Source organism: Martes martes (assembly GCF_963455335.1).
Source record: "Martes martes genome assembly, chromosome: 3".
Lineage (NCBI taxonomy): Eukaryota > Metazoa > Chordata > Mammalia > Carnivora > Mustelidae > Martes > Martes martes.
Genome location: NC_137890.1, coordinates 110,582,211 through 110,605,736, shown reverse-complemented (window position 1 = coordinate 110,605,736; position 23,526 = coordinate 110,582,211). Strand labels below are relative to the sequence as shown.

General features: G+C 36.6%; 1 protein-coding gene across 3 annotated transcripts in view; it reads left to right on the top strand.

Annotated features, from left to right (window-relative positions):
* GTDC1 (glycosyltransferase like domain containing 1) overlaps positions 1-23,526 on the top strand; it is a 391,982-nt gene that overhangs the window by 80,039 nt on the left and 288,417 nt on the right. The gene's annotated exons all lie outside the window — the stretch shown is intronic.

The window sequence follows — 23,526 nt, the reverse complement described above, 5'->3', positions numbered from 1 at the left end:
GTCCGATGAAGTTTTGGCTTATGCAACTTGATTATAAAATAATATTGCTAATTTAGTTTAAATGTAAGAATATTATTTTCTTGGGGTGCCTGCGTGTTTCAGTGGGTTAAGCCTCTGCCTTCGGCTCAGGTCATGATCCCAGGTCTTGGGATCGAGCCCCGCATTGGGCTCTCTGCTTAGCAGAGAGCCTGCTTCCCTCTCTCTCTCTGCCTGCTTCTCTGCCTACTTGTGATCTGTCAAGTAAATAAATAAAATCTTAAAAAAAAAACAAAAATAAGAGTATTATTTTCTTTAAGTTGTGTATTTTAAAAAGATTGGTTCATTATTTGTGCCCCAGCAAAACCTTGGAATATCTGTTCACTCACAAAAAGAGTCAGCACGAAATCCACTGGGGTCCATAAAAGCAGGGATCCGGAGGCCATGTCACAGGGCATTCTTGAGGCTGTCACACTTGCCACTTCTAGTATACCTGCTGAGGTCTACTCTGTAGTCCTACTTCTGGAAGACTTGAAATGGTAGGACCCAGTTTCTTTGAGGTATCCTTAGGAATAATTTTCCCTGGTTTTCTCCTGTTACAATATGTTATATGCTTTTTATTCTTTTCTTTCACTTGATAAGGAAAGATGGCATTAATGCAGCCATATATTTTAATCATACTCTGTTAATATGGTTTTTCTTTGTAAAGACCCATTCACAGGACAAAGAAACTGCTCTGTCTCCATCCTGTAAAAATAAATCTAGTCTTTACTTATACTAACATGTATCTCCATGTCTCCATTCATTAGTTCTTTATTTTGATTCATTTCTTGGCTGGCTGAATTTGGTTATTGGGTGTGTGTGTGTGTGTGTGTGTGTGTGTGTGTGTGTGTGTTTCTAAGGAGAGCCCATGTTGTTGTATTTCTTGAGTAATTGAATATTTGGAAGTGTTTGTAGGTTGCTTTTATGCTTTACGGACAATTTGGGCACTATGTGATTAGTTATCATATTTTTCCCTTAGAACTCTGAAGATACTGTTCTGTCATGTCCAGATAATGGTGAATGCTGCTATAGAAAAGTCTAAGGCCAGTCTTGATTTTTCTGCCTATGTTCCCATAGCATTTATATTTATATTCTTACTCTTAAATTCTGTAACCTCACAGAAATGTCTTAGTATTAATTGTTTGAAATCCAGTTTTTTGGGGGAACACTTTATTTATTATTATTTTAAAAAGATATATTTATCTGAGAGAGAGAGAGAGAGAGAGAGAGAGAGAGCATGTGCTGGGCCAGGGGTGGGGGGGTGGGGGGCACAGAGAGAGTCCCAAGCAGATTCTGCATTGAGTGTGGAGCCCAGTGTGGGTCTCTATACCACCACCGAAGCTGAAACCAACAGTTGGTCATTTAACCGACTACTCCACTCAAGTGTCGCAGCAATACTTTCTTTTTCTATGTATTTCATTTTATTCCAAGAAAAAAATTTTCTTCTATTATATCACTTTTTTTTTCTGTTCCATTTGTTCTGTTTTCTTTTGCAAGAATGTCAAGTGTGTATAGGCTGGATCTCTTTTACTTTCTGTATTGATCATCTTATTTCTTAAGTATCTTCTAAAAAATTTCCCTTTTGTATGGGTTTTTTGTTTGTTGGTTTGTTTTCATACCTGTGTGCTTTTTTCCTGTTTCAGTAGTGAGTGTTTTGGGTTTTTTGTTCTTTCTTTTATGGCTTTAATCTGTGTGTGCGTGTGCGTGTGTGTGCACTTGTGTGTGTTTAATCTCCAGCTTTTTCACTTCCCTACCAATTTGCTTTTCATATCTTTTATTTTCTTAGATATTTCATATTTTTTCTTGAGCCTTTTTTCTTTGAAGTACCTCATATCCTCTGTAAGTTTTTTAAGACTGTAGAAAAATAATTTGTGAGTACCTCATCTATGTCTTAAGACAGTGTCTTTTCTTTGGCCGTCATTCCCCTGTTTCTTTCTACTTGTCCTTGATCATTCTGTATACATTCTTTGCTGATTCCTTTTTGCTTCTTAACTAGTTTTTTAGTAGGTTCAATTCCATTAAGAGCAGGTATTGCCTGAAAAACTGTGTTTGTCAGATGCTCCAGGGACATGTCTCACCTCAGTTTGCAGTACTGTGAAGGTCACTGTGGCTCTGTAGTCCTGTGAGTCACAGGAGTGTCTGTAATAAGTGGTTTGGTGATTACTGTTTCCCTTCTTTTTCATCTCCATCTGGCAGCCTGTCTGAGCAAAAAAGCTTTGTCATTGACAATGCAAAATCTTGTTGGATTTTCCTGTCCTTCTGTGGTTGTAGACAAGATTTTCTGGAGAAACCTGGCTTACCCTAGGTAGATGCTGAAACATTATCCTAAACAGAGTTTCCTTGAATGGGCTTAAGAACTGTTCCAGCTTTAGGGAAATCTCTTTTCTGCCTGAGATTTGAGGAGGTGTGGTTTGGTTCTCAGCATTACTCCTCATTTTGATTCCAGATATCACCTAATATAGTGATTTTTTTTTTTTTTTTTTTTTTTTTTTGGTGATAGTTTGTGGTTTGTGGTTGTGGCTGTGACTTTGTTTCATTGATGATGAGGTACTCATTATTTTTTGTTCTTTTAGGTTTTTTTTTTTTTTTTTTTTTTTAGTTTGTTTCTGGAGTAGACTATGTAGCAGTACTTCCTGCTGTAATGTTTTTTAGTTTTTTAACTGCCTTTGTTGGCTCACATCTGTGCTGGCTCTCCCTCTCCCCCACACTCCACATACCCCCAAGCTCTCCCCACTACAACTCTTTAGCTACCTGCCCCTGAAATTAGCTTTTCCAAAGCCCTCTTCTTAGTCTATTTTCTCTAGCTTAGTTTTCTCTTTTCGAGTGACTTCATCTAATCCTATCTCTTTAATTTTCACCTCTCTTCTAATTTTTTTTTTAAAGATTTTATTTATTTATTTGACAGAGAGAGAGAGAGATCACAAGTAGGCAGAGAGGCAGGCAGAGAGAGACGGGGAAGCAGGCTCCCTGCTGAGCAGAGAGCCCAATGCAGGGCTCCATCCCAGGACCCTGAGATTATGACCTGAGCCGAAGGCAAAGACTTAACCCACTCAGGCGCCTCTCTTCTAATGATTTTTGCGTGTGTTCTTCTTTTGGTTTTATTGAGATATAGTTGATATACAGTACTGTAGAAGTTTAGGGTGACTTGACTTATGTGTATTATCAAATAATCACCACGGTAAGTTTAGTTAACATCAGTCACTTCATATCCTAATAATTTTTAGATTAGCAGCTTCATATTGACTCTTCTGAAGCTGTTTATCAGATATTAATAATACCTCACAATTTGCATCCAAAATGAATTGGTTATCTTTCTTGCATTTACCCAAATTACTAAGGGTAAAGATAACCATAACTTTTATTTCCCATGCTTCTCTCAACTTATCATTTATCACTTGTGACTAATAATGATTTCTCTTGTGTCCATTGTGTCTTCTCTTTGAGACTATGAGTTGATTAGAAGCAGGAAAGTGTCACAGAACATCATATATAATATGTAGTTATTAAAAAAACAAAAATAAAAAATATGTAGTTGCTAAAAAACATCGATTTGTATTTTTTGAAAGCGAATTTTTCCTTTAATAAAAGTCTCTTACCGAGATGGTTTTAATGTCTTTTCATATATTTTTCTGTATCATTTTTGTATACTTTTAACTCCTGGCTTTGCTTTTTATAAATCACCTAATTATCATATCTTTGATGAATTTAAGATTATACCATTTCTCAAACATGATTATGTTCCTGACCTCTTATGTTCTTTTACTCATCTCCCTTCTATAAATTGTGATTATTTTTTAAATGATCCAGCTCTTAAACAAATTTTAAAAATATCATTGTCAAGAATTTTGGGTGGTTTCTTAGAAAATATTAAGATTTAAAATTACATGTCTAAATTAAACTTGTTAATATTTAATATATTTCTTTTGAGCTGGTAGCTTCTTAGTAATTTTTTTGGTAATGAGAGGCTTATAAGCATGAATTTTTTCATAAATTCGAAAGAAAAGCAATAAATGCCAAGAGACTGAATGAAGAAATCAATCTTGTATAATGTGGTAAAACCGTGGAGTTGACACATATTTGTGAATATTTCTTTCTTGGCATTGAGAGCATAATCTTTTGAAACCATCATTGTTAAAGTGAAGCTCTTATTGTAAAACTTAAGATTTTGACAATAAGAACTGTTTCTCAGTGTGAAAGCTTGTTGAATTTCTTATAAAAGCAAAACCCATAAACTTCTCTTGAAAAAAGATACTTTTGAAAGGATCTGGCATAGTTTAAAGAAAAAATGGATTCTTTAGGTTATATGAGCAGAGAAGTCATTGCATTACATTTCCATATTAAACTGTACGCACAAGGTCTGGACCTTAATTTGGAAAGAATTTTCTTATGTAATTCAGTACAAAAATAATTAATAGACTTGAGTTTTTATATCCGTTTTAGGTTCGCAGTAAACTTGAGTAGAAAGTAAAGAATATCCCACCTCTAAAACCTACCTCACAAACAAATCTCTGCCAGAGTGGTACATTTGTTGCAATCTATGAGCCAACACTGATAGTCATCTTTAACAAAAGTCCTCAGTTTTCCTGTGATTCACCTTTTCATGCCTCCCTCCCTCCCTCCCTCTTTCCCTCCCTCCCTCTCTTTCTCCTATAGAACCCCTGGCAACCACTGATCTTTTTATACTATCTCCATAGTTTTGCCTTTTCTAGAATGTCATATAATTAGAATCATATAGTATATAACCTGTTCATATTGGCTTCTTTTACTTGTCAATGAGCATGCCTTTTCGTGGCTTGAGAGGTCATTTCTTTTTAGTGCTGAATAGTATTCCATTGTGTGATGCACCACAGTTTGTTTATCTAGTCACCTTTTGAAGGACATCTTGGCTGCTTCCAAGTTTTGGCAGTTCTAAAAATACTGCTGTAAACATTTATGTGCAGGTTTTTGTGGACATGAGTTTTCAACTCATTTAACTGAGTACTATGGAGTGTTCATAGTATAGTATATTCATTCATATTGCTGAATTATGTGGTAAGAATATGCTTACTTTTCATTTGTAAGAAATTGCCAGTCTTCCAAAGTGTCTGTGGCATTTTGTATTCCCACTGAAAACGAGTCAGAGCTCCCATTGCCCCACATCCTCTTCAGTATTTGGTGTTGTCAATGTTTTGGATTATAGCCATTCTAAGAGGGGTGTAGTGGTATTTCATTGTTTTAATTTACAGTTCCCTCATGACATATGATATTGAACATTTTCATATGCTTATTTGGCATCTGTATATCATCTTTGGTGAGATATCTGTTGAGAACTTTGGCTTATTTTTACGATGGGTTGTTTGTTTATTTACTCTGGAGTTTTAAGTGTTCTTTGTATACTTTTTTTTTTAAAATATTATTTATTTATTTGAGAGAGAGAACGAGAGTGAGCACAAGCAGGTAGAAGAGCAGAGGGAGAGGGAGAAGCAGGCTTTCCGCTTAGCAGGGAGCCCGATGTGGGGCTCGATCCCAGGACCTTGGGATCATGACCTGAGCTGATGGCAGATGCTTAACCAACTGAGCCACCCAGGCTCCCCAAGAGTTCTTTGTATACTTTGAATGAGCCCTTTATCAGATATGTCTTTTGCAAATATTTTCTCTCGGTTTGTGAGTTGTCTTCTTTATTGACAGAATTTTTTGAAGAGCAGAGGTATTTGATTTTAATGAAGTTCAAAAGTCTGTGTCTAGATTCAAGTCTTTTTGCATATAGATGTCCAGTTGTTCCATCACCATTTGTTGAAAAACCTATCTTTATTTGAATTGCCTTTGTTCATTTGTCAAAGATTAGTTGACTATATTTGTGTAAGTCTATTTCTGGGCTCTCTATTCTGTTCCTTTGATCTGTTTGTCTGTTCTTTCGCCAGTACCACACTGTCTTGATGACTGTGTTACTGTGTAATTAATTTTTTTTTTTAAAGATTCTCTTTATTTGACAGACAGAGATCACAAGTAGGCAGAGAGGCAGGCAGAGAGATGGGGGAGAAGCAGGCTCCATACTGAGCAGAGAGCCTGATGCGGGGCTCGATCCCAGGACCTGAGCCGAAGGCAGAGGCTTTAACCCACTGAGCCACCCAGGCACCCCTGTGAAATTAATTTTTAAAATAATAATTAGTAAACTACTTAAGTGTTTTTTGGTTAAGCTTTGTGAAGTAAGTTATCTTAAACCAATTTCTCTTATTAAGTGTGAGATGTCATGTTATTTTTTTTAAAAGATGGCACATTACTGACAATCATTTCAGTAAAATTTGTATATGATGGAAACACTGTGGCAATGGAAAGAAATAAAATTATAATATTTCTACTTTAAAAAGTGTACTTTCATGAAGTAGATTTTTTATAAGTTCATATTGGCTATTTAGTACCTATTAAATAATTTTACTTTTTCAAATATGAAATAATTGTTTAAATATAGTTATAAAAAGTATTATTCATCTAAAGTATCACTGTACAGTGTGAGAAATCAAGATAGGTGTTCTATATTTTTTTCAAAAACTTGCTTTTTTAGTATTAAGAAAGAAATGATAATAACTTGTCTGAAATATTTCCTGGTTAAATCAGTTTATTAGTACTTCAATGAAAAGAATTGAGGTAAATCTTGGAGAATGCTACCTTTTTTTTTTTTTTTTGCCTCAACACTAAATCAGTAGGAAAAATGTATAACAAGTATTATAAAGTAATATGTAGTGAGTACAGTGTGGGTGGAAGTGCATCGAGGTCAGTAATAACTTACTATGACTGGTAACTGTTAACTAATACTATCACTCAGCTAGTTTTTACTCATTAACCTTGTGTGTCAGAAACACAGTAACTTACAATAAGTCTTTACATAATTGGAATGATTGTCGGCCACGATCAACTGTTATGAGTATATTTTTTATATCAGTTTTATTTAGGTATAATGTACTCACAGTAAACGATATACATTTTAAGTGGGCAATGTGATGAGTTTTGACAAAAGCTTATAGCGGTGTAATTATAACTACAATTATTATTTAGAACATTTCTGTCAACCCAGAAAGTTCCCTTGTGCCCTCTTGAAATCAAACCTCCTGCCCCCATCTCAAGTCCCTGGCAATTGCTGATCTGCTTTCTGTTTTGCAGATTGGGCTGCATTTTCTGGAATTCTTAGTGGTGTGTTTTGCTTAATGCAGAAGGTATGTTCTTGAAAATTGATGGTAAATTGATTTCTTGTAAAACGTTTTATTACATTACAATTTTTGAGATGCTCAAATAAAGTTCAATTGATATATTCATAACATTTTTGGTTTGAAGTTTTTCTGTCTGTGTCCTCTCTGTAGTAACATATCTTTATTGCACATAACTTAGTATATAAAATAAACTCCTGGCACATTACTTCGTAAAGCAAATTTTCCTATATCTTTTTGTAGTTAAAATATTCTTGTTTGTTTTTAAAAGTTGATACAGTTTAAGAAATGAAAATCTACAGATTCTATTGTCATTAGAATTTAATTCCTTCCTTATTCCACAGTTGTCACTCAATAGACAGTTTAACCTTGCTCTCTAGAAGGCCATTTGCCTTGTCCTTATGCCCTCTCGCTCAGACCTCTGGGGATGGGAGAGTGAGGGTGGATAAAATAGCTCTTTACTTCATAACATTCTGTTCTTTGTGTCTCCTCTTACTCATACATAGCCTATTCTAAAAGCATGTTAAAAAGTAGTGGTTGATCTCATGGAGAAAATAGTTCTACCAGGATGAAATATTAGAACCCTTTTATGACTTTTTATCAAATGTACTGGATGTTGACTCCTTTATATAGGACAGAGTTAAAAATCCTTTGCATAATAGAACAAGTGGAATTTTCTGGTTTTGCCCAGGAAGTTTTTTGTTTGTAGAATTTGTGCTGCTTCATTTATTAGTCATTTTGAAACTAGTTCTAAATAAAAGCCAAACCTTATGAAATGTTTTTTTCATATTTGCTCCACCAAATGTATTTAAATTTCTGCTTAATTTGGAAACCCTGTACTCACATAAAGAAATAATCCTAATTTAATTTATTATAGTAACACTTGGGTAACTGATGTTCTAATCAAATCCTTAAGTAATTGGCATTTTGGAGTGATAAATATGGATCTATTAAGAAATCCTGAGGATCTACATTTAAACACTGTCTCACTGAAGCCTTCAGACAAAACAAAACAAAACAAAACAAAACAAAACAAAATGCTTCAGGAGTCAATCTGGGAGACAATGTATGTGAGAGAGGGGAGTATAAACAGCAATGTGGAAGAGCAACCAACCTGAGAACTTATGTTTTATATGACTATTATCCTTCTAAAAATTAGTCCATCAGTCCTTTTTTTTTTTTTTTTTTTTTTAAGGTAATGCTCATGCCATTTTAGGGGGATTGTCTTGAGAAGCCTAGCATATTCCATTCAACTTATACTATGAAGGCTTACACATGGTCCTCTCTTTAGCAGGTTAAATCCAACGGGAGAACAGACACAAGTAATTAGCTGTATTACAAATCAAATTGCATTAACGTTCTAATGGTGGCACATAGAAAATTTCTGGGGGAGGGAGAGATTAATTCTGGCTTGAAGGTCAGGGAAGGCTTCGTGAAGTGACACCATTTAAAATGGAATGATGAGTTATATTAAAATTTGTATTTGTGGTTTTTTTTTTTTTTCAGTTTACAAAGTTCCTACGTACTTTAGAAAATTTGGAAAGTCAGAGAAGGATTGAAGAAAAAACCTAAAATTACCATTAATATTTTCATAGGTTTATTTATTTATTTATTTATTATCCCACCTGTTTATTTGAGAGAGAGAGAGGGAGGGAGAGAGGACAAGCAGGGGGAGCAGCAGAAGGAGAGGGACAGGCAGGCTCCCCACTGAGCAGGGAGCCCCATGTGGGCTTGACCCCACCCTGGGATCATGACCTAAGCTGAAGGCAGATGCTTAACCGACTGAGCCACCCAGGAACCCCTGGTATTCCATTTTTTAATTTCTTAACTGTATTTTGAATTGTCATTTTTCATTTTGAACATTTCTCCATGTCATTAAGTATTTTTCTGCATCATAATTTTAAATGACTATTCATTTAACTACTGTATAGATATAATGTAATTTAACCAGTCACTTATACCGAAGAGTTAGATTCTTTCTGCTTTTTACTGTTACGAAAAACACTATAAGAAATATTCTTGTGAACATGGCTGATTGTTTCTTTTAAATTATTTCTTACTTTGTCAAACTAATAACATTTACCTAGTCTAAAATTCTATTTGCTGTAAAAGGCCTATTAGAAAATACAGGGCTTTCTTACTCATTCTTTCCAGTCCTCTTCTCTAGAGGCAACCATTTTAACCCTTATTCTGCTTCTTTTGGTTATTATGTATTAGCATATTGCTACATTACATACACACACATTGCTACCTTTTGATTCATTTATTTTAGATATGGTTTGTTGACTTTATATTGTGGTCTTTGAGAATGATATTTCACCTCTGTACTGCCATTTCTTTCCTGTATATTCCCAATATTGTTAGGTTACAAGTTTTGGCCAACTTATTTATAGTATTAGATTATTATACTATGCTGATATTTATAACCAAACACTGTAATGAGCTCTGATGAAAATATTTGCTTATGACTTTTTTGTTTCCTATGAAGTTACTAATGCCTTGTTTTTTCCTGTTTAATTTCCTTGTCACTGTTACTTCTTTCTATATCTTCGAGGAGCTTCTTACTCTGATTTTCTAATTTTTTTCTTAAATATATTCTTTCAGGAGATTTCTACTCTCCTTCCCTCTCATTTTCTAGATCTGCTTTTTTTTTTAATTCTTTTAAGATTTTATTTATTTATTTGACACAGAGAGAGAGGTCACAAGTAGGCAGAGAGGCAGGCAGAGGCAGAGAGAGGGGGAAGCAGGCTCCCCGCTGAGCAGAGAGCCTGATGCGGGGCTCGATCCTGGGACCCTGGGATCATGACCTGAGCTGAAGGCAGAGGCTTTAACCCACTGAGCCATCCAGGCGCCTCTAGATCTGCTTTCTTCCTGAGCTTTTTCTTTGCTGTTAAACTAGGCATTCCCTTTAGCTTTTTCTGAATTTTGTATTGTTTTCTTTCTTGCCTTAATCTTAATACTGTTGTGCTGTATATCCTGTAGTAGTTTCTTGAGAAAGGTTATGTGGGAGAAAAATACCTTTTTTCAATTTTCTCACTTGATTGATATTTTTGCCTGAATGATGACATTTTACATTGCAAATCACTTTCCTTCAGAATTTTTTTTTTTAAGATTTTATTTATTTATCTGATAGAAAGCAAGAGAGGCAGGGGGAGAGGGAATGCAAGCAGGGGGAGTGGGAGAGAAAGAAGCAGGCTTCCAGCTGAGCAGCGAACCCAATGTGGGGCTTGATTCCAGGATCCTGGGATTGTGACCTGAGCTGAAAGCAGACGCTTAACAACTGAGCCACCCAGGCTCCCGTCCTTTAGAATTTTTTAAGAAATTAACTTTGTCTTTCTCCTTTCTCAACATTCATGGTGGTTAGGATGCCATTGATTTTTTTTTTTTTTTTAAGATTTTGTTTATTTATTTGACAGAAAGAAAGGGAGAGTGAGAACACAAGCAGGGGGAGCAGCAGAGGGAGAGGGAGGAACAGGCTCTCTGCCCAGCAGGGAGCCCCAGGCAGGGCTGGATCCCAGCATACTGGGATGGTGACCTGAGCCAAAGGCAGACATTAACTGATGAGCCACCTAGGCGCCCTGGGTTGCCATTGATTTTTAACTGTCTAAAAGAAATAAGTAGAGCGGCACCTGGGTGGTTCAGTCGGTTAAGCGTCTGACTCATGATTTTGGCTCAGGTTATGATCTCAGGGTTGTGAGATTGAGCCCAGACTTGGGCTCTGTGCTGGGTGTGGAACCTGCTTAAATTCTCTCTCCCTTTGCCTTTCCCCACTCCTTCTCTTAAAAACAGTAAGTAGAAGTGGAATGCATGGGTATATAAGGGTATCATGTTTTAAAAACTTTAAATATGGGGAAGATGAAAAAGGAATTCAAGGCAGAGGGCAGAGGCCAGGTGACAGCAGAGTGTCCACTGTGTTTAGAGAATGAGGACATCTAGATCCGTGTGAGGAGAGGGTGGTACACAGTTGGACCAATGTCGATTGAGGCTCAGTAATGAATGCTTGTCACCTGGAGCTTTGAATTTATTTTGTAGGCACTATTTCACCCAGCTGTTTTTAGCTATGTGAAGCCTTCCTTGACTTATGGTAGGCAAAATGAATCCACCTAGGTTTTATCCTCTCTTCGTACTTTGTGCATGCACACACATGCATATATGTGTATGAGCATGCGCACACACACACACAGACACACACACACACCTCTTTAATTATCTATGTGCCTGCCTCCCCTAGAATAGATCTGTGGGTAACAGAGCGAGATAATTAGGTGTCTGTTAAAGAAAGCTCAGCAGGTCCATTCTTAACATTCATGGTGGTTGGGATGACATTGAAAACTGGAGGATGAATAGGAGGAAGAGGAATTAAAAAGGAAGAGAGAATAGAAGTTTGTTGCATTGTCCAGATATGAAGAAATAAGTGATGTAATAGTCTACTCAGAGTGGGAGGGATATTTCTTCAGTTATATTCTGATCATTCCTATGGGCCTAATCATTCTTAATTTTGGAAATACTATGTTGTTTTTGTTTACTTTGTAACACATTTTGCTTTAAAATTTTCTTCCCTTTTGGTTCCTTTGAGAATAGTCTGAAACATTTTAAGCTCTTGCTTTTGTTATTTTTTTCTTAAAGACCAGTGATGTTTTGGTTACACAGTTGATGCTTAGTATTCATGGTGATTTCAAATACTGTCTTGATTTCATTTGGTTAAAGAAAAACACTATGGAATTTTGGATGAAAATAATTGGTAAAAATCTTACATTATCATTTATAGGAATTTCCTTATTCAGAGTGTTTCATTGCCTAAGAACATTAGCCTTGACACTGTCTTATTTAAAAATCATCCTTGATGAGGTGGGTCTTTTTTATCATGAGATGGGGAAATTGAAGCCCGGAGAGGTAAAGTTTCTTGTCCAAGATCACGTAGGTAGCAAGTAGCAAAGCAGGGAATGTTTGTCTCTGGTTTATGTCTGTCTTCATTATTAAGCATACTTGTTTCCAACACTTATGGGAAAGATCTTAAGGAACATTAGTCCTGTAAGTGACATCACATGTTTATGGTGCACTTTCCTCCCTGTCATCAGCTGACTATTTAGTTTGCTAATTTCCTATAGTGGATAATTTCTCAGGTCCTTTTTTGGTCCTTCTTAAAGTGCATACCCAGCCTTGGTCACTTTCATGAATGAAAAAAAGATGGATTGACATGGCATTATTATTTAGTTTTTTTCTTTTTTATTTCCTATTTAGAAAATCACACTTTTCATTGAAAAACTTTCTGTACTCCTTAAGACAAATTGGTGTCCTTGTTTAATGTGTGCACTTGATAGATAAAATCTGATATTACTTACTTTTTATACTGTCTTATACTATTCTTTCATAAACTGCTAAAGCATCTCCAACTGCTGTTTCTCCTTCGTGATATCTTTAAGAAGTCACAACATGTTTCTTCCTGAACACCCAACAGTTTGGTTTTCTAGGAGATATTTTGCAGGGCTTTAGCAAGTTGTTAGAGTGAATGTCTTCAAGAGGCAGTGCAGTAGGCAGAACTCTGCAGCCGAGACACCTGTAGAGATCAGCACACCTGCCCTCAAGCAAAAGGCAGTAATTAGTTGCTTATATTCCCTTGCAAACTTCTCCAGTTTTGTTGCACATGAAACACTGAGATCACAGCAATGCTGTCATGAGCTCTGCACTGTTGGAGTTGTTTATGCCCACTCAATTTTTAATGTTCCTATAAGACATTTTGATGGGAACCCTGAACCTAAAGGGATTTGCATGCTTGATCAAACCTGTGATGATTTAAATATAGAAATAAAGAGAAACCTTTGCATTACGTTGATTGTTAACTTTTAGGACAGCCTTAGTGGAAATTAACATGATACTTGAGGCAAAGTTGTTTTTGATCAACCTTCACAACTTTTTTGTTTCTTGACAGCAGGTATAGCTTCAGTAAATCTAAACAAGTTCTTTAATGCTTGTAAATCCAAGTGCATCTGGATATCTGGATGGCATGGTTTGAATATTTTAAAAGATAATTTTATACCACCCACTTTTATTGAAATTGAACTACTCTCAAGTCCCAATACTTTAGTCCTATCATATTGTCGTGTAAAGTTTGTCTTATTAAAAAATGAGGGGCACCTGGGTGACTCAGTGGGTTAAGCTTCTGCCTTCAGCTAGGTCAGCTCAGGTCATGATCTCAGGGTCCTGGGATTGAGCTCTCAATCAGGCTCTCTGCTCAGCAGGGAGCCTGCTTTCCCCCTCTCTCCCCCTGCCTCTTTGCCTACTTGTGATCTCTCTCTCTGTCAAATAAATAAATTAAATCTTTAAAAAAAAATGAGATGACAGGTGATCGAATTTTAGTAAATACAGTAATGTATAAGAATTGGACATATTGGGGCCAAGGAAATTTATTACTCACAGCGCTAGGAGGTTTTTTCATACCATTGTTTTATTTCCTATTTCTTTATTTTTTTAAGTAAAGTCAGTGTGGTGCTCTAAGTCATGACCCCAACCGAGATCAAAAGTTGCATGCTCCATCCACTGAACCAGCCAGGTGCCCCCTACTGTTGTTTTAATTCCAACACTGTATCTGTTCTAGGTAGTATGTGGGTTAAAAGCTGGTGTTTTACCAAATGTGTGTGTATATACATGTGTGCATATATGTATATACACACACATATATATATGGGAGAGAGAGAGAAATAAATAAAAATTTAAAAAGCTTGTGTTTTGATACCTGGTAAACTCAGGAATTCAGTTTTTTTGATTATTTAAGTTATAATAAGCAACTTCACTAAGATGCATTACTGATTCTTAAATATATTTAGTTTGAAAAATGCTATAATTTCTAATATCAGCAAATTCAGTTCACATGTATTCTGAGCAGAACTAACTGCAACGTCTTATCTTTTCTGCGTACTATGATGGATGTACATGCTTCTTACATTGGTTCTCAGAAACAAACAGGCATTATGGAATTGTCAGATTATGGGGGACTAAAGAAGGTGCTGGACTATCTCTCTCACTGACAGAGTTGGAAAGTTGAGGTGCTGGTGAATTCAGTCAGGCCATTGTGCCTCACATTTTCCTTTGTTAATACATCCATAGAATCTTCCATTGGGTTTCTGATCACAGTGATTCATTAGTTCTTCAGCAAAAGAATGAAATGAATGATATGAATGTCAAAAGGCTTAACCTCTAAATTTTATATTTGCATGACTTTCTTAGCCATAGTAAGCCTAAATGTGGATGGAACTGGGGGTGCTCCACTTGCGAGCTAATGGTTGTGGTGCTAGCATGAACAGAGTACTCTTACGGGTTGTATGTAGAACATTTGTCTAGCTTATACCTCCTGGACTTTCAGGAATTTCACAGACGTCATTCCTAAGAATTGGTCTGTCTGTAGTGGCCTTTGGAATCCCCAATAACTTCGTGTAAATGTCCGTGCATAAAACATTTGGCAGTCTGTTTCCTACATAAATACTCCATTGACCTGTGTTGGTATCCTATTTATCTGTTCATCTTTGGTGTCTAACTAATGTGATCAGTCAGTGTTGGTTGGATTAGTGAGTGAGTGAAAATACCATGTAATGCATACGAATAGCCTATGGAACATATTATCTTTAGGAAAGAGTGGATCATAACAAACACTCTTAGCAAAAGAAAGGACTTTTTCTCCTGCCATGCCCCCCACCCCCCATTTTTTTCTCTCAGTATAATCCTAGGTCGATTTTTCTTTTTTCTCTATAATAAGTACCTGTGATTTGACTTTAACTTTACCTTTTTACTATCAGTGCATCAAAAAGATTATGTGAAAAAAAGCTACATTTTTTACTATGCTACAGTTAAATTCTTCTTACTTTAAGTTGCAGTCTGGATCCTTTTAGCTTAATTAGCTTTGGTTTCTACTGTTTTGTAACCCTTGTTTCTCCTCCTGTGCAGGACAGACTTTTCACCCTGTTTCAGGATAAGCCACACTTCCTTCATTCCGCCTCATGCCTTGCTCTGAGCTCCAATCTCATGAACTCCTGAGTTACTTCTGTTTTTGACTAACCAGTTTAGAATTAAGTCATATGCATTCCTATGTTTTGCAAAATGTGTGTCTCCATCTAGTTTGTAACTTCATTACTATGATTTTTAAATTTTAAATATTTTAATTTTTTCATCTCTGGCATATGGCAGAATGCTAAGTACTTTGTAGTCACTCAGTAAAACTACAGACTAGTTAATCTCTAGCTTTACAATAGGAAAGTAAACCCCCAAAGAAAGTGAGAAGGGCAGATAGAGACATAGAGGGTCAAAGGAAGGAAGGAGGAAAGATGGTAGGGCAGAGAGGAAGAAACGAAGGAAGGAAGCAGACAAAGAAGGAAGAAAGGAAGAAAGGGAGGGAGGGAGGGTGAGCATATTTTGTGAGATGGGGAAGAGCAATGATTTTTGGATTCGAAAAACGAGTTAAATCTGATTCTGCTTACTTGCTTTGTAATCTTAGATAAATTTCATAATCTTTGGGTTTAAATGGTATTAATATCTACCTGGTAAGCTTGTTGTAAGGGTTAAGTAATACACGTTAAGGGCTTATTAGCACATTCTCTGACACATAATGCATGTTTAGCAAATGTTAGCTGACTCTGTTCTTTTGCAAGTGAGGCAAGTAAGGTTTAGAGAGCAGACCAAGGGTCATATAGCCCGTAAATTGTGGAGAGAGGATTGAAACCCACGTTTTTCTTACTCCACAGCAGTATGTTTTCAATTGCTCCTCTGCCTTTTGGCTAAGATCAAGTGTAAAGCAGTGTTTTCAAACGTTAGAGTACATCAGAATCTCCTGAAGCCTCCTCAGAATAAGGATTGCTGAGCCCCCTCCTGGGTCACCAGTTCAGTAGGTCTGGGATGGGACCCGAGAATTTGCTTTTAAACAAGTTCCCAGCTACCACTAGATCAGGGACCACACTTGGAGAACCAATGCTTTATAGCCCTATTTCTCCACCCTAGCTGGACATAAGAAATCACTTAGGGAGCTTCTAAAAATTACTGATGAAACTAGAATCTCTGATTGTAGAGCCTGAATATCAGCTTTTTTATTTTTTGTTTTATTCTTATTTTTTAAGCCCTCTAGGTGATTCTAATGTGCAGCCAGAATAAGAAACACAACCCTGCCTAAAGCTAGAGTCTGCAGTTTTCCATTAGAACTAGGTACCAAGAAAAGCTCTGGCCTTGAACACCTCCTGGGTGCTCAGTGAGGCAGGGCACCAGTAGTGTGTTGTTTTTGCCCTGTGATGTTTTAAAACAATTGCTTCAGTCAGTGTTGGTTGGATTAGAATCTTTTATTGTTTTACCTATTCTAATTATTTGTGTGTATTGTTTGCATTTTTCCATCCAGTTTCACTGTCAAATAATGTGGGTTCTTGAATGCCTTCGTTAGTCTCTAGGGTAGACTTTATGTTAACATTTGGCAGAAGCAACTATTTAGCAGTAGTCAAAGTGTAAAGTAGGTAAAGCAATGTATCTAGTTTTTAAAAAGGCAATCATTTTAGCAACTTATTGGACTTTTAGAATTCTGATTACAAGTTTGTTCTTTTTTCTGAGATGCTGTTGGAGACCTTATGTTTTTATTTTGGGGCTGTTGGTTAGAACAGATAATGATAGTTGTGCACCCAGATGTACGTAAGTAAAAATGCAGTAGATTAATTGGTAAAAAGAGTCATTTCTTCTGTTATATGATTCAGTTGATAAACATATACAAACCAAGGCATGAAATCATTTACTGGATAAGAGTGGGCAAAATACCACATAATTTCATTAACCTTTAAGCAATGAAATTATAAATCCCTATGCAAATGATTAAGGTTATCATTGCCTATCACCCCCTTTTGATACCTACAGACTGTTAATTCTTCTCTGTCCTGCTGAGTCTTATTAAAACTTCTGACTGATGTACTTTTATTAAAAGGTTTAGAATTTACCAATTTAAAGCACTTGCTTCACACTATCACCTCTAATTTAACTAGGCCATTAAACAGTATTTTGCAAAGTGGAAAAAGTCAATAGCTGTTTCTTTAAAAAAATAATAAATTGAAATGAATTTAAACTCTGCTTGGAGGTGAGCAACTGCTGTATACTACTAGGTCTTTTGATAGTTGATTTGTTCCTTTAGTATGCAAATTTTAGGTTTACAAAGATCTACCGCTTTTATTTAAGCAATATGCCTGGAGGCTAGATTGGTAAGCTTTAGGGAGATATCTAGTTTGGTGTGAAATAAATAGTTGTTAAAGGATCACATGAATTGGGTCCCAGAAGATAAAGAGTAGAGCTGAGACAGATTGAGAAAAACTGACTGTATTTCATTTCATTTGGCTAAAAATACCACTAAATTAAAAATGAAGACAATGAATGATGGCAACACAAAGAAAAGTGATGCGAATGAGCCTTTTTTTTTTTTTTTTCCGTAGATTTTTTGAAAAGTTCTGACTGGCAAGAAGTTGAAAGGAAAGGGCTTACTATAACCCTGACTAAAGGAGTTTACTCATCATTTTGGAAGGCTAGACTTGAGAGTTTTCGAGTTTTGGGAGAGTAGATGCTTGGTTCAAGAGGAAGGAAGGGGTTCTTCCGCTGGCCAGTCAGCAGCATCACTTCTGGTCAGTGAGAATGACCAGAATGACAGAATGACAGAGCACCCTCACATGCAAAAGAAAAGTCCTCAGGGTTGCCATTTTAGGTTGCAGCGTATGAGTAATCTGGTTTGCAAGTTTAAAGCAAATGTTGTCATGGTTTTCTATCTTTGGGGAAGCTTTATGTCACCAATCTTTTGCATCTCTGATTTTCAAATGCATTTTAAAGAAAAGACAAAGTAAAAAATTATAAAATGTTTCTATATTGATAGCTTTATAATCCTCTTTTCCTTTTTTTTAAGTGCTTCAGTCTGCCTTTTGGGATGTTTTTAAGTACTCTGGCTCTCAGAGATAGAATATTTGAACAACATCGTGTAGCAGTTAAAATGTCCTCTGTGTATGCATGTTAGTTGTGTATACCTGGTGGTGGGTGGTGAGGTATGGAGGACAGGGGTGGTAATGATGTGTGAAGATGGAATGCTAATCTTCCATTGAGGCTGGAAGTCCCTAGCCCTTTTATCATCAAGGACTCCCCCATCACCATGCAGTATATATGTATGAATTAATAGATTTCCTTACCTTTTCCTGTTCAGCATCATTTTATTTATTTTTATTTTGGATTTTAAGATTATCTTAAAAACTTCTAAATTGTCATTGTATTCACTGGTTTCAAATTCAAAAAGTGACAAGGGCTATGAAACCTCTCTCTTATGCCCTGGTCCCTTAATACTTTCTTTATACACAGCTAATCAGTGTGTGTGTGTGTGTGTGTGTGTGTGTGTGTGTTTCTTTCTAGAGACATGTAGACATATAGAATCTATTTATTTATTTTTGTTTGTGTGTTGATTTATATACTTAACTTGTGAATGTTGTATTTTGGAAGTTTTTGAAAAAAATGCCAAACTGCACTTAAAAATATAGGCCATATAGCCTTATTCAGGCATGAATTATTTCTATTAGCTTTTTATAACATTGGAATTAGTTTAAGATCTGCCCCTCACACTCCCCCAACCTACGCTTTGTAAAGCAGAATTACGTGCGAGTCTCTCGGAGGTTCTATGGGTATGTGTCAAGTTCTGTGTTTGCTCTGTAGCCTCAGTGGGCACGCGGTGTTTCTGAAGCCCTTACTGTTTTCACGTCCACACAATAATGCTTTCTTGTTCTTGAGGAATTCTTATTTGTACACACTGTGCTCAGAGCAGATTCCTTTGTGTCTTCTTTCCTTATTCCTTCCTTATACTCTCTTGTACTCGCTTAGTTTTACTTCTAAATTTACATTTTTTTGTGAGTTTTTATATTTGTATTCATATTTGGTTTTCTTTAATTTAACTTTTTTTTTTCTCTGATCTTAGTTGAGTGTATAAGTTTAAGAGTACTGGGAACCATCTGAGACTGTTGTCTTCTTTTAAATTTTACTTCTATCAAGTCAGCAAAAGGTACTGATTGAGAGTATGGGATCTCGAGCCAGACTGCTTGGTTTGAGGCCTAGGAACATGACCTTGGGAAAGTTACTTAACTTCTTTCTGCTTTAGGTTTCTTACTTTGTTCAATGGGGTGTAACAGTATCATCTACTTTAGAGATGCAGTGATTAAATAACATTGTTGCATTGTGCCTATCAAATGTTAGCTATTTGTATTTTTATGATATAGTTGTGATTATATTTGATTTTTAATAGGATATAATTTAGCATTTTTAACTTTATAATTTTAAATATATTTGCATATATTTTAAGGAACCTTACAAATCTTCATTCCAGGATATAGCCTTCTCTTTTATTTATTTATTTTTTAAAGACTTTATTTGACAGAGAGAGACACAGCGAGAGAGGAAATACAAGCAGGGGGAGTGAGGGAGGGAGAAGTAGGCTTCCCACCCAGCAAGGGAGCCGGATGCGGGTCTTGATCCCATTACCCTGGGATCATGACCTGAGCCAAAGGCAGAGACGCTTAAGGACTGAGTCACCCAGACGCCCCTAGCCTTCTCTTTTAAACAGTAAGAATGACTCTATAAGCTATCAAGATAAAATAGTAAGTTTTTAATGTGAGGGTGATTGAGAATTAAAAAAAACAAAATCAATTATCTTTCTCTTGTTGGTTAAGAATAGTGTGTATTTTTTTTTCATAGTGTTATTTTGTGTGTGTGTGTGTTTAGAGCAGCACTGTTCAATAGAGTTGTAATGCAATAACGTAAATTTTTCTAGTGACCACATTAGGCAAATGAAAAGAAGTATATTTAATTAATTTTATTAATGTGTTTTATTTAACCCTATATATCTAAATTCTTATCATTGCAACATGTAATCAATATAAAATTATTGAGCTATTTTACATTCTTATTTTTGCATTAAGTCTTTGAAATCTATTGTGTATATTCTACTTAACAGCACATTTCATTTAAGACTAGCCACATTTCAAGTGTCCAACAGGTACATGTGGCTAGTGGTTACAGTTAACATAGTTATAGTATATAAACTACTTTTAAATTTGTCCTCTTAGGTTAGGGAGGTTTTTTTGATATTTTGCAACAAATGATAAAGCTAGATGCATCTAACAGGCAAATAGAAGTGTAAATCTGTAGTGGGAAGAGAGCTATAGGAGAGGTTAGGATTTGGGAGTGATTAGTGAATATATAGATGATAATTGAAATCTTGAAGTCAAGGACAGAAGGAAACCATTATATCCCTAGGGATAAAGCTCTAGGGAATTCCTAGAAAAGGAGCCAGGCTAAAATAGGGAACACACATCATAGGCCGGAGGAGAGCTGCAAGTTGGTGGCGTCCCGGAAACCGATGGAAGGGAGTTTCAAAGAGGCCTGGTGGGCAGGACTGCCAAATGCCACAGTCTAGCAGAGAGAGGGATGAAAATAGGTCATTATTAGCAAAACTTAGCAATGGCTGTTTCAACACAATGATGGCTAAGTAAGCCACGTTGTCGTAGTTTGAGCATTGCTTGGAAGTTGAAGTAAAGGCAGTGGGTCTATATTGTTGTTTTATGAATCTTGGCAGGATAGTTGGTAGTGTTGAAAGAAGTGTGCTATTCATGAAAGAGAAGGAGCCAGTGGAGAGAAAAAGATTCAAGGTAGAGGAAAACGTGAAGAATGATGGAGCAAGTTTTTAGGAAAGTCATGAATGGATAGGGTTCAGTGCATAGGCAGAGGGATTAGTAATGGAACAGAAGAGGGTGAATTATGAAAGAGGTGTGAAAGCATTATGAGACAGGCGAATTTGTATATGATAGAGTGGGTTCTAAGTTGTAGGCAACAGCTAGTTTAAGTTGGAGACAGCTAGCTAGTTTAAGCAAAAAGGGATATGTTTACATACTACTTAATTTCCAAAAGTGCCAAGGAACTAACCTTGACTACTAATAAGCTGGGAACAGCATAAGCCAAGGGAAACATCCAATTACCCTATTTTAGTAGAAAAAATTCTATTGTCACTTGCTACTTGGGAACCTGTGATACTAGGGATCATTCAATTAGACTTTCTAGCTGATTGTCTCAGAAGAACAAAATGCTTTCACTACAAGATTTGATCTACTTGGAGGTGGTCACCACCTTGACTTAATTCTGTTTTCTAAGTCTTACATGGATTTTTCTGTTTGTCTGAATCCAGGTCCCATAGAAGGCATGATGCAAATGCGTCTGGGAAATGGAGTTTTTAGCTTTGGAGGAAGCTAGAGAGCATGTTAGAGGTGGAGTGCAGCCTAAGTGGTTCTGGCTCTGATCTGTCATGAACTGGAGTCAAGACTGACCCAGGGCAGAGTCTTCTGAAGATCTGAGCAGCCTGGGTGAACCCCCTACAAGATGGCTCACACATAACCCTGTTAAGTGGATTCTGGCCATTTGGCAGGAGGCCATGAGGACCGCTCCATAGAGCTGTTTGTCCTCCTGATGTGGCAGCTGACTTCACCCAGACTGAGTGATCCAAAAGAGCAAGGAGCTAGCTGTAGTATCTTTTAGGACCTAACCTCAGAAGTCGGAAACCCTCACTTCCAGGGCATTCTGGTTTTTGTGCACCAACCCTCATGCGGTGAGAAGGAACTACCAAAGTCATGAATTTCATAAGATGAGGATTTGGGGGAGCTCTTGGAGGTTGGCTCCCATGCCTCCCCACATTCCCCATTGCCTGACTTCCTTTAACAGCAGAAATTGATCAAAGTCATCTGTAGAAGGGAAAAACAACTTTAAAAAAATAGAATGAAACTTGCCAAGAATTCAGATAGAATGTGGTTCTGGGTTACATCTTAAGGTTACAAAGTGCATGGGATCTGCCAGTTTTTCAAAAGATTCAGAAATGCTGTTCAGTTACTTGTTCTCAGGCTTTCTTTTCTCAAGGCAGAGAGTATATCATAAAATCATAACTCAGCTAGGTGTATGTATTTTGATGTTTGGAGATAATGAGGTTGTGATACTTTGTCTTCCAGAATAGCTCTCTTGTCCTCATCTCTGAAATGAAGAGGTTTGACTAGCTGTCCCTATGGTCCTTTCTTAGTCTCCATTCCTTAAGACCCTGACTAACTTCGAGAATTGGAGCGAACATCTCTGTGACATACTAGATAGATGTAGGGCATTCTACCATGCCTCGGTCACATCATCTTACTTCTTTCATATCACGTATTGAAATGATATTGCTGTTTATGCCTCCCTGCATCCTTCTTCCCGCTCCCAAAATTAAACTTCAGCCAGGCAAATTTTGTCTTTGTTCACCACTGAATTCCTAAAAAACCAGGGCAATGCCTGGTAGATGCTGAGGGGATGAATGTATAAAGAAATGGTTTTTCAAGAAAATATACCACAAGATCATTATTTGTAACAGGCCATTTCAAAATTTTTATTTTTGATAAATTTGGTTTCTCCTTTTGCTTGACTTATGCCTTCTCAGCCTTTCCCTTATCTTTTTTACCATTTATTTTTTTTCTGTTCTTTTTTGGTGACACTCCTGCTCAGGGTTCTTTCTATGGCTGCAAATGTTTTTGTCTTATTCACAGTTGGTGCCTGGAAGGTTCTCCATCTTGATTTCTTTCTGATAGAGGCTATTTGGACTCTAGGACCACTGCTTAGGGAAATTCTTTTAAGAGATGCATTTGGTAATCCTGTGATTTTGTGTTATATATTCTGTCTGGGAGCCACATTTCCTATTGCTTTGCCAGCTCCTCCTTTTGCTTGTCATGTAGGATCCTTTGTGGGTGAGTTACTTTGTTAGTCTTGACCCTGTCAGTATTGATATTACTAAGGATTCTGACTTTAATGTATATAGAACAGGAAAGTCACAATATCCACCCTTGGGTATAAGGTAAGAACTTGTTCTCTTCATTCTGCATGGCTCGCAGAGAGGTTAAGTAATAGTTTAAACCTGATCTAATGCTGTCAGAGAAAGTAGTGTTAAGGTATGTTAAGGTGTGTACCCCAGATACGGAAGTGTCTGTGTACCTCCATTGTTTCCCTGGAGTGAAAACCCCAGACCTGGACTGATTATCCATATGCATTCTGACATGTCTCTGAGATCTTAGACTGTCCTCAACAGAGGTTCTTGACAGTTTTTTGGATTATGGAACTTTTTGGCAAATCTGACAAACTATTGACCTTCTCTCCAGAGAGACATCCATTTACATAAACCCACAAATTTTACATATATCATTCAGAAGTGCATATACTCCACGTACCAAGGATAAGGACCTCTAATCTGAATTCTTCTTATTGTTTTTGAGTTAGAATTGATTTGGGAAGC